Source organism: Carcharhinus amblyrhynchos, chromosome 8 (assembly GCF_965287045.1).
Source record: "Carcharhinus amblyrhynchos chromosome 8, sCarAmb.v2.hapA, whole genome shotgun sequence".
Taxonomy (NCBI): Eukaryota; Metazoa; Chordata; class Chondrichthyes; order Carcharhiniformes; family Carcharhinidae; genus Carcharhinus; species Carcharhinus amblyrhynchos.
Genome location: NC_137331.1, coordinates 109,657,807 through 109,670,038, shown reverse-complemented (window position 1 = coordinate 109,670,038; position 12,232 = coordinate 109,657,807). Strand labels below are relative to the sequence as shown.

Genomic DNA, 12,232 nt, shown 5'->3' with positions numbered 1-12,232 from the left:
AGGCCATCACCTCCTGCAGGAATACTAGCCCTTAAAATCAAGAGCAGTTACAGATCGCAAATTCAAAGAGACAATGATACTGCAGAAAAAAAATTAATAGGAAAGCAATTCTATAAAGAAAACTAAATCCACCTTGATTAACATAGCGATAACAAAGTTTAATGCTAGTCTGTATGACCACGGTTCAACTGGGCAACCAGCTTTTTGTGATCCACTGAATGTCATTTATTTTATTTGTATAAGAACCATTAGCTTCATGATGACACCTATATCTGGGTGCTGGAGAAAGTGTTCATTGATAAACACAGCCAGATACCCGTACCTGAATCATTGTGGAGCAGGACACTTAACATCAAGAAGGCACAGCAAACCTGAACATAATTATTTCCCGACGGTCACTTTCAATGCATCCACAGAAAGTTTGCAAAATGTCAGCAAACTGCCATAAGGAAAAGATTAAGACCAGATGAATTCTATTTTGAGAAAACACAATTCTAAACTGGTTCCAGGAAGCAATTGCTTACAACCTCAGCTTCTTTCATTTGACCACAAAAGGATTGGCTAAAAATGAAGGTAGAAGCAAACAGACTCTACCAGACAGATTAACTCACTGCTGAAGACCAAGAGCAGAATTTCCTTCATCCAAATGAAACGGGTGATTAACTCATCGGTTGAGGTATTAATAAGCTCCTCCAACCCTTTATATCTGTGCTCCTCCAGTTCTGATGTGGGTATGCCGGCGTTGGACTGGCGTAAACACAGTAAAAAGTCTGACAACACCAGGTTTTAGTCCTCCAACCCTTTATATCTGTGCTCCTCCAGTTCTGCACCCCTGCCATGCACCCTCAAAGTTTGTCTTCCCAACACTGCTAAGGCTCTGAGCTTTTAATCATAGAATCCTACAGTACCGAAAAGGCCATTCAGCCCAGTGTGTCTGCACCAACTCTTGATAAAGAATCTTACCTAAGCCTCCCTCCCTCCCCCCATCCCCGTAACACTGTACATTTACCATGGCTAATCTAACCTGCGCATCTTGGGACACTAAGAGGCAGTTTAGGATGGCCAATCCACCTAACCTGTGCATCTTTGGAGCGTGGGGGGAAACCGGAATGTCCAAAGGAAACCCGCAAAGACACAGGGACAACGTGCAAACTCCACAAAGTCACCTAAAGCCGGAATTGACCCCGGGTTCCTAGAGCTGTGGGGCAGCAGTGTTAACCACTATGCAACCATGGTGCACCAGGAATCTTTGCAATTCACTACACGAACTTTCCACCTCTTTACCTCTCCCTGTGTTTAAAATATACACTTAAAATTGTGGGTGTTTGACCAAGACTTTAGTCACCTTTCTCACTGTAGTTTGGTGCCACATTGGACTCTGCATGATCCTGTGAAGTGCATTAAGTATTTTATCAGTTAAAGGTGCTATATAGATGCAGGTTGCTGTTGCTGAGTACTTTATAGCCATTTAGCAAGGAGAAATGTTCAACTTCCTAAAATATCACAGCACCTCCTCCAAACAAATGGGCATCAATGGCTAGCACTGCTGCCTCACAGCGCCAGAGATCCAGGTTCAATTCCAGCGTCGGGTCACTGACTGTGTGGAGTTTGCACATCCTCTCCGTGTCTGCGTGGGCTTCCTCCGGGTGTTCTAGTTTCCTCCCACACTCCAAAGATGTGTGGGTTAGGTTGATTGGTCATGATAAATTGCCCTTTAGTGTCAGGGGGATTAGGACAGCAAATATGTGGGGTTGGGGGATAGGTCCCGGGTGGGATTGCTGTCGGTGCAGACTTGATGGGCCAAATGGCCTCCTTCTGTAGATCCTATGATTGGGCATTTGCCTCATGTGTTTTGTGTTGGTGCAAAGCATTTATAATAATTCTGGAGTTAAGAGCAATCTGACTCTTAAGAACTTAATGAGACTTAACGAGTAAAAGGCTATCTAATCCAGTCCAATCTGTAGCTGCAGAGAAAAATCAAATTGCGATATCACAGGAAAATAGGTTGTTTGATCGGTTAATGAATGTTTTTCTTGTTTATTTTTCAAAACTCAGGCAATTTTAGTAATTATCAGGATTTTATCAATAGCAGTAAGGTTTACTACATAGCAAGGCTCATTAGATTGTCTGGTGAATATTTTCTATTTATCTTAACCAAGGAACAGTAATCAAAGTAGAACCTTTATTGAAGTAATATACACCAGCAGGGACAGAGATATTAATTAGAATATAATCAAAATAATTGATAAGAACATAAGAACATAAGAAATAGGAGCAGGAGTAGGCCATCTAGCCCTTCGAGCCTGCCCCGCCATTCAATAAGATCATGGCTGATCTGTTGTGGCTCAGTTCCACTTTCCCGCCCTCTCCCCATAACCCTTAATCCCCTCTCTTATCAAGAACCCATCAACCCGCTTCTTAAAAATATTTAGCGAGGCAGCCTCCACCACTTCAACGGGCAGAGAATTCCAGAGATTCACCACCCTTTGAGTGAAGAAGTTCCTCCTCAACTCCGTTCTAAACCGCCTCCCCTTTATCTTGAGGCTGTGCCCCCTAGTCCTACTGTCTTTTTTGAGCAGGAAGAGTCTCTCCACCTCTATCCTATCCATCCCATTCATCATCTTATACGTCTCAATGAGATCTCCCCTCATTCTTCTAAACTCTAACGAGTACAAGCCTAGTTTATTCAGCCTCTCCTCATAGCTCAATCCCCTCAACTCCGGTATCAGCCTAGTAAACCTCCTCTGCACTCCCTCCAGGGCCAAAATATCCTTGCGCAGGTGCGGCGCCCAAAACTGCACACAGTACTCCAGCTGCGGCCTCACCAATGCCCTATACAGCTGCAGCAATTGATTCATTGCATGTTATAATTATGGCTGGATGGATGATGCATGGCACCTGCACAGTGTGGGAGCTGACGGACACTGAGGTGACCCACAGCAAGATGTCTGCCATAAGTTGCTGCGTCTGAAGGAACTTTGGTTCAGAGTCATTGAGCTGGAGGCTGAGCCGCAGACACTGCAATACATCAAGGAGGGGGAAAGCCACCCCAACCGCTTTGTTTCAGGTGGCGGTCACAATCCTTCGGAGAGGCCATCTGATATAGTCCATGGTCAGGGACAGGAGGGTGTGACTGCAAGTGAGGCAGGTATAGAATCATAGAATTCCTACAGTGCAGAAGAGGGCCATTTGTTCCATCGAGTCTGCACCGACCACAATCCTACCCAAGCCTCATTCCCATCACCCCATATATTTACCCTGTTCATCCCCTGACATGAGGGGCAATTTAGCATGGCCAATCAACCTAACCTACGCATCTTTGGACGGTGGGAGGAAACCAGAGCACCCAGAGAAAATCCACGCAGACACGGGTGAGTGTGTAGACTCCGCACAGACAGTGGTGACCTGAGGCTGGATTTGAACCTGGGTCCTTGGCGCTGTGAGGCAGCAATAATAAGCATTGTGCTACCCACCCCTAAGGGTATGGGTATCAAAAAGTAGAAGTGGAGGGTGCAGGACATCTGCTCTGGGCTGGAGAGGAACATGCAGAGGGAGGAGAAAGATTGACATATCATGATCTACAGTTGGTTAATGGAGAGAAAACAGAGAGTAGGAATAAATGGGCCATTCTCAATTTGGCGGGCTATGACTAGTGGGATATCACAATGATCAGTAAATGGGGACCCACCAGTTCACAACATTTGGATGTAGGGACCAGATGTAGTATTTTCAAATTTGCTGCGACACAAAATTTGGTGGGAATCCAGGTGATTTAGATAGACCAGGTGAGTGGGCAAAAACACAGCAGATGCAATTTAATGTGGAAAAATATGGAGTTATCAATTTGGTAATAAAAACAGAAATGCCACATATTTCTTAACTGGTGAGAAATAGGGAAGTGCTGATGTCCAAAATAATGCAGAGCTTCCTTGTCTATATGTCACTGAAAGCTAACATGCAGGTGTGGAATCCAATTAGGAAAGAAATTGTATTATTGCGAGACGATTTGCGCACAGGATTAAATAAGTCTTGCAGCAATTGTATAGCGCCTTGGTAGGTTATTTTAAGACACGGGTTGATGGGTTTTTGATAAGCGAGGGGATTAAGGGTTATGGGGAGAGGGCGGGAATGTGGAACTGAGCCACGACAGATCAGCCATGATCTTATTGAATGGCGGGGCAGGCTCGAAGGGCCAGATGGCCTACTCCTGCTCCTATTTCTTATGTTCTTATGTATTGTGTGAAGTTTTGATCTCCTTACCTAAGGAAGGATATTTTTGCTACAGAAGGATTGCGACAAAGATTCACCAGATTCCTAGGATGACTGGATTGTCCTGTTAAGGACGGCTATGGTAATTGGGCCTGCGTCCTCCAGGTATTAGAAGAATGAGAGGTGATCTCCTTCAAACAAATAAAATTCTTACAGGATTCAACTAGCTAATGACAGGTCGGATGTTTCCCCTGATCGTGGGGGGGCATAGAACCAGGGGACACAGTCTCACAATAAGAAGTAGGGCATTTAGGACTGAGTTGGGGAGGAATTCTTTCACTCAAACAATGGTGGGTCTTTGGAATTCTCTGCCCCAGAAGGTTGCAGAGGCTCAGTCATTGAGTATGTTCAAGGCAGAGATGAATAGATTTCTAAATATTAAAGATATAAAGGAATGTGGAGATACTGTGTAAACGGCATTGAGATAAATGATCATAGAGAATCAGAGAATCCCTACAGTGCAAAGGAGGCCATTTGCGCATCACATATGCACCGACAACATTTCCAATCAAATCCTATCCCCACGTATGTACCCTGCTAAATCCTCTGACACTAAATGGCAATTTATCAAGGCCAATCCACCCAACCTTGGACTGAGAGAGGAAACTGAAGAACCTGGAGGAAACCCAAACAGACTTTGGGAGAACATACAAATTCCATACAATCACTTGAGGCCAGAATCGAACTCGATTTCCTGGCACCGTGAGGCAGCAGCGTTAACCATTGTGCCACTATGCCACCCAAATCACCATGACCTGGTTAAATGGCAGAACAGGCTCGAGGAGCTGAATGCCCTACTCCTGCTCCTATTCCCTATGTTCCTATGACTCCCTCCTTCATTGCTTTCCTTGGTGTCATGTTGGTGCTTAACACTGGATTTAAGCTACATTTTTACAGTAAATATACAACGTGAATTATAACTAGGCTGCATCCAAAAGTACAGCTGTCATGTAAGTGCATCTTAATGTCAGGCTTAACTAGCAACTGGCTAGGAAGTGGGAGAGCTAATTTATAGTTAGTTAAATTGGTTAATTACATAAGGCAGAAATCTTAAAACTGCAACAGAAATAGACGGAAGCCTTTGAAGAGAATTTGTTCATTCGTTCATGGGGTGTTGGCATCACTGGCATGGCCTGCACAAGTTGCCCATCCCTAGTTTCCACCTTCTTAAACTGCTGCAGTCTTTGTGGTGTAGGTGCACCCACAGTGCCGTTAGGGAGGGAGTTCCAGGATTTTAACCCAGCGACAGTGAAGGGATGGCAATATATTTCCATGTCAAGCTGACTTGGAAGGGAAACTTACAGGTGCTGATGTGCATCTGGTAGAGGTTGTGCTTTGGAAGATGCTGTCTAATGAGCCTTGGTGAGTTGCTGTTATTGCATTTTAGACACAATAAACATGGCTGCCACTGCTCTGACAGTGATTGAGGGAATGAATGTTAAAAATTACGCATGGGGTGTAGATCAAGCAGACTGCTTTATCCTAAATGGTTTTGAGGTTCTTGAGTTTTGTTGGAGGTCCATTGACTTTGGGCAGGATTCTCCAGTTTTGGGGCAAGCGCAGCTGGAAAATCCTGTCCGATCTTCATTGAGGAGAAACCCAGAAATGTCAGCACTCGATTTCTACCTCTTATTGATTACAGCCTGTAGTTACATCTTTAAGAGAATGACGTTAAGGAATATTCAATGGTTTGTACTACACTTGTTCATAAAGAATAGAGAAAGGCATCTTGCAAGCAAGCCTGCAATCTGGAAAATAAAATATGCCAAGCAGTTACTGAAGCAACACCAATACCCACAATACTTTGGGAGGGTAACATATAGAAAAGGGATTCCTCCTTCAGTCATACCAAAAGTAATCTTCAATAAATCTACCAAGACAGGATAAAATTAATATGAGTTGTAGGTTCAGAGCTCAGGATGTAACTGAGCCTAAGCAATCAGGTGTGTCCCAATCTGATCCTGCATCTTATGGGTGGCACGGTGGCACAGTGGTTATCACTGCTGCCTCACAGTGCCAGGAACCCGGGTTCAATTCTGTTCTCGGGTAAATGCCTGCGTGGAGTTTGCACGTTCTCCCGCGTCTGCGTGGATTTCCTCCAGGTGCTCTGATTTCCTCCCACAGTCCAAAGATTTGCACATTAGGTTGATTGACCATGCGAAATTGACCCTTATTGTCAGGGGAATTAGCAGAGTAAATACATGGGAGCTTGGGCCTGTGTGGGATTGCTGGTGTAGGCTCAATGAGCTGAACGGCCTCCTTCTACCATCTTTGCTAATTAGTTTCAACTGGGGTTCATTTCTAAAAGGTGCTGAGATTAGTGCCAGAGCCTTTTGACTGGTTTGAGACAAAGAAACAAGCCTGGGCTCCTGCTTCCAATTCCTAGTGCTACCTGTGAGATAGGACTATGAGGACATTAGGTGAAAAATAATTTTGGGAATAGCTGCCAAATGGTCTGTTGACACCAGAGAATAGACTTTCCTCCTTTTTTGCTGCAGGAAGTGACATCAAACACCAAATATTCACACCCATATTTGGGTGGATATATTCAAAAGGAATGTTATTCAAGGAAATACAATTCAATGTATTTCCCTTCAATAATGGCTTAACCACATTGGGTATGAAGCACACCCTCACTCTCCAAAACTCATTACATCTAATGAGGTGGGAGGGTGGCTTTCATATTTTCTGAAACCCATAAGCAGAGTGCAATCACAAAACATTGTTCTGAAAGACAACTGCTTGACCTGGGGTCAGCTGGCCGCACTTCACTGCTTCAGATGACCAGGGTCCTGGGCATAGCTGCAAATCCCAGCAGGATTCAATCCATCTGCAGAACCAGCAAACCCCATCTTGGTTGAGCTGAGGGAGATGGAGTTCGATTCCCCATCTGCCCTGCCACATTTATTAAGAGGATTAAGGCCTTGGAGGAAAATCTAGTTATCGCTGCTTAGAATGGACACTTAGATAAGGTCGGGATTAACAGTCTAGCAATAATACCACAAGGCCATTGCCTCCCCAAATAAATGGTATAAATGGGTGCTTGGAGATAAGGAACTGCCATCATGAGGCAGTTGCCTTCTTCAGCTGAAGGAAGACCAGGCAAATGTGAGGAAGGGCAAGGGAACAGATTCCAAACGCATCACCTGGAGAGCAGAAAGCTGCTGCCACAAAATGCAGAGATCAACTCTCACTCGCACTCTCAGACCAGTAAACCATTCTCACCTGTCATGGATCGAACTCCTTTCCTATCTATTTATTTATTCATCATATCTAAACTGTTGCTTACTACAGGCGGCACAGTAGTTAGCCGCCTCACAGTACCAGGGACCCAAGTTCGATTCCTCACTTGGGTGACTGTCTGTGCTGAGTCTGCACGCCCTCTCCGTGTCTGCATGGGTTTCCTCCGAATGCTCCGGTTTCCTCCCACAGTCTGAAAGATGTGCTGGTTAGGTGTATTGGCCATGCTAAATTCTCCTTTGGTGTATCCAAACAGGCACCGCAGTGTGGTGCCTAGGGGATTTTCACAGTAACTTCATTGCAGTGTCAACGTAAACCTACTTGTGACACTAATAAATAAGCTTTAACTTGCTAAACCACTTCAGAAACTACTTAGGGGCTTGGTCTCCTTTATTTTGGGGAGGAGGGGGTTGGCATAATCTGCAATTCCGGAATCTGAATCTTGCAGAATAAAGAGTGTCATTTGGCCCAGTTTAGATCATCCATTTATCTGTACACAACATAAGTTTGTTGCAGCATCCAGTGCTTTCCAAAGTGAATCCACGGGTTTTGCTTCAACTTAACATGGGACTTTATCAAAAGTCTAGATAAACGACATTGCAGGATTTGACCCCAGTCCATTCAGTTTGTCTCTTTCTAAAGTCGAGGGGTCTGGTCAGGTCACGTCTGTCTCTTCTGAATCCATGCTGGTTGCTGTTAACGAGCTAACCGTTGTACCAAATGACCCTGAAGTTGAATTCCTCCACTCAAGACCAATCAATGTGGATTGAATTCAGTCTGCGCTTTGAATGTGCATATCTAATCAGGCTTCATTCCTTGAGTGTTTTTGAAGTAAATATTTCTCCCTTGCATTCTGATGAAAGATCGGCAACCTGAAGTGTTAACTGTTTCTCTCTCCACAGATGCTATCTGAGCTACCTAAGGGTTTTCTGTCATTATTCCGCTGATTCTAGTGCACTATCTGAAATCCTCCAAGCATTTCCAAATCAATTGCATCGGAGTACAGCTATGCTGCTTCCTGGTTATATATTAATCCTCAGCCCTGCTCACACCGATACTATCCTGTTGTAAATCTTGTATACATCACAAACAATTACCGTGGATAAAGCCAGAACAAATAAGTGTGATTTCTCATGATAAAACCAGATAAAAGTTATATATTCACATTAAGTATTATCATGAAGTATTATCACTTAGATATAGGGGAATTTCACAATAACTTCGTTGCAGCGTTAATGTAATCCTTACTTGTGACACTAACAAATAAACTTCAAATCATTCAGTTCAATTTAAAGCAACAACCGATATGATTTTTGGCCAGTGACATAAAATAAGAGCCATTTGTTTCCAATTGTTTTGTATGTATCTTCTTATACCTTCTTATGTATTGTCTTATATGTATCTTTTATATTCTTTAACATAGAATCTCTAGAGTGCAGGAGGCGGCCATCGAGTCTGCACCGATCACAATCCTATCCAGGCCCTATTCCCATAACCCTACTTGTTTACCCTACTAATTCCCATGACACTAGGGTCAATTTTAGCATGGCCAATCCACCTAACCCACGTATCTTTCGACTTGTCACATTGATTTACTCTACATTAGCCCAGTTTCAGTTCTGAGTTTTCTAATATGCTTAAGTACCTGACAGCAGCGCGTTATTATTCCGCGCAGTAATCACATGAGGTTTACTTAAAAGCAGCATTACATATACCAGTGGAAACCACACTCTATACAATTAGTTACTTGTCACAAGGTAAGCGATTTGCTTTGTGTAAGCATTGCCTCATGGCATATCAAAGAGTTCTTCCTTTGAGTCTCAGTTAGGCAGCCAGTGAGATGGGCAGGATACCGGAATATAAAGCAGCCTTTCCTGCAACAGTGTTTTGAAATACAATCTGGTTCTGTATGTGATACATAACTGTGCTTATATTTACACTGAACACTCAGCCAGCTCAAGACCTTGCCTCCGACTACGTTTGACTGCCAGGGTTACATATTTCATGTCACATATTTCATCTTCCATCTGCAAAGTAAATGTCAGGACCCAGTGACACAGAAGTAAAGGTGAAGAAAAAGATTTTAGATGTAGAAAGGATGTGAAAGTTAAATTTATGTGGGTAGACTGGGCCATTGAATTTGTTGGAAGCATAAACCCGACGATCTCTGCTATAAATTAGACGTGCCCATTTAATTTCAACCACATTGTGTGGTCCAAGTAGCTGCAAGTTAATGTCACAGCAAGAGAGCATCTGGAACTTGAAAGAACAGGACAACCGAGTATCTTCTTAATGAATGTGGGTGGCACAGTGGAACCGTGGTTAGCACTGCTACCTCACAGCTCCAGGGATCCAAGTTCAATTCCGGCCTCGGGTGACTGTGTGAAGTTTGCAAGTTCTCCCAGTGTCTGCGTGGATTTCATCTGGGTGCTCCGGTTTCCTTCCACGATCCAAAGGTGCGCAGGGTAGATGGATTGGTGATGGGAAATGTGTGGAGTCTTAGAGATAGGGCAGAGGACAGGGCCTAGTAAGATACTCTGACAGAGTTGGTGCAGGCTCGATGGGCTGAATGGCCTCCTCTGCACTGCAGGGATATCTATGATTCTACATCTACGAATCAGATTATCAGTGCAAGGATTGAGGAGGAATTGTAAATTAGAATGGGTGAGTTCATTGCCAAAATAGGTAGAGAATAAAATAATGAGAGAGAATGATAGATTGGACTGAAAAGGAAAAGTTACATTTCATATTTCTAAAATAGCCAATCAAAATCTGAAGGAATGAGATTCCACACTTGTAATAATTAATTTTTGATGTTTGGCAATAATTAATAGCACATATTTAAGAATCCAACAGCTGATCCAGACTTAATTAAATATGCATGGACCATAAATGGCTCCAAAACACCTTGCATCACTTCACACCAGCTCTATCTTTGAGGTAAATTTAGTTCTTATCTACTGTGCAAATCCAGCCACTAGGCACCACTCAATGCATTTGCAAGGTTGAGTTGGACAGAGAGGTGCCATTTTCTCAAAATCCATGGCAAAATGGCATACCCAGGACAATGATGTTTAGATTCACATGTTTAATTACAAATGGAATTTTCCAGTCCTGCCATGGTAGGTTTTCCAATGGTGGAGGTGGCTCACCATTTACCAGCAGTGGAATCTTCCAGTGTTTGCTATGGCTCGAAGGCCACATTGCTGGCGAACCCACTAGCCAATGGTGACCTGCCTCTGGCACCGGCATATCCACCATATGGTGGGCGGGGTTCTGGTGTCTCTGTCTTTGTACATAAATAATAGGAAGTGCTATTGGCCTCCTTGCTAATTTGATGGGAGATGATGAGCTTCTAGGATACGGTAACATAATGGTTGTTATTAGTCTAGTAACCCAGAGGCCTAAAACTGATAGAATGCTACAGTGCAGAAGGAGGCCATTCGGCCCATTGAGAATGCACCGACCACAAACCCACCCAACCTGTATCCCCATGCATTTACCCTGCCAATCCTCCTGACACTAGCGTCAAATTAACATGGTCAATCCATCCAACCTACATGTCTTTTGGGCTGTGGGAGGAAACCAGAGCACCCGGAGGAAACTCAGGCAGACACGGGGAGAAAGTTCAAACTGCACACAGACAGTGACCGAGGCTGGAATTGAACCTGGGTCCCTGGTGTTGCGAGACAGCAGTGCTAACCACTGTGCCACCTTGCAGGCTGCCCCTAAAACAACAGGATCTATAACAGGAGTTCAAATTCCACCAGGACAGCTGTGAAATTTAAATTCAGCTAACTGAATAAATCTGGATTCTAAAAAACTAGTATCAATAATGATGACCACGAAACTATCATCGATTGTCGTAAAAACCCCATCTGGTTCGCTAATGTCCTTTAGGGAAGGAAATCTGCTGTCCTTACCTGGTCTGGCCTACATGTGACTCCAGAGCCACAGCACTGTGGTTGACCCTTACACGCCCTCTGAAATGACCCAGCTAGCTTCTGTTGTATTCAGAAAGTTGGCCCACCATCAATTTCTCAACCATACTTAAGGAAGGACAAATTGACCTTACTGCTGACACCTGCGAGTTCATATTTAATTAAATATAAATTTTAAAATAGAATGAGGGAGTAGGGAGAGCAGAAAAAGTGAAAATACAGTATTATAAATTCATTTAGAGCAATATTTAAAAGTTGCTTTGATTAATAACACCAACAAAGCGACCAATGATCCCCGAGGGCCTTAGTGCAGTAATATTTAATCTAATTTGATAATGTAAGACCTGAGCTTTTTATAAAATGGCCAACTCAGGAAAAATTAAGCTTCCTGAAACCAGTCAGTATTCCACACACTGGAAAACTCAGAGCAAGAGTCATAGGGTCATTGAGGTTTACAGCATGGAAACAGGCCCTTCGGCCCAACTTGTCCATGCAGCCCTTTTTTTTAAAACCCCTAAGCCAGTCCTAATTGCCCAATTTGGTCTCTACCCCTCTATACCCATCTTACCCATGTAACAGTCTAAATGCTTTTTAAAAGACAAAATTGTACCCACCTCTACTACTACCTCTGGCAGCTTGTTCCACACACTCAGCAACCTCTGTGTGAGCAAATTGGCCCTCTGGACCCTTTTATATCTCTCCCCACTCACTTTAAACCTATGCCCTCCAACTTTAGATTCCAATTTTAGGGAATAGATATTGACTATCTAGCTGATCTGTGC

General features: G+C 43.6%; 1 protein-coding gene across 3 annotated transcripts in view; it reads right to left on the bottom strand.

Moving 5' to 3' along the window:
- arhgap28 (Rho GTPase activating protein 28) overlaps positions 1-12,232 on the bottom strand; it is a 187,215-nt gene that overhangs the window by 118,855 nt on the left and 56,128 nt on the right. The window lies entirely within an intron of this gene.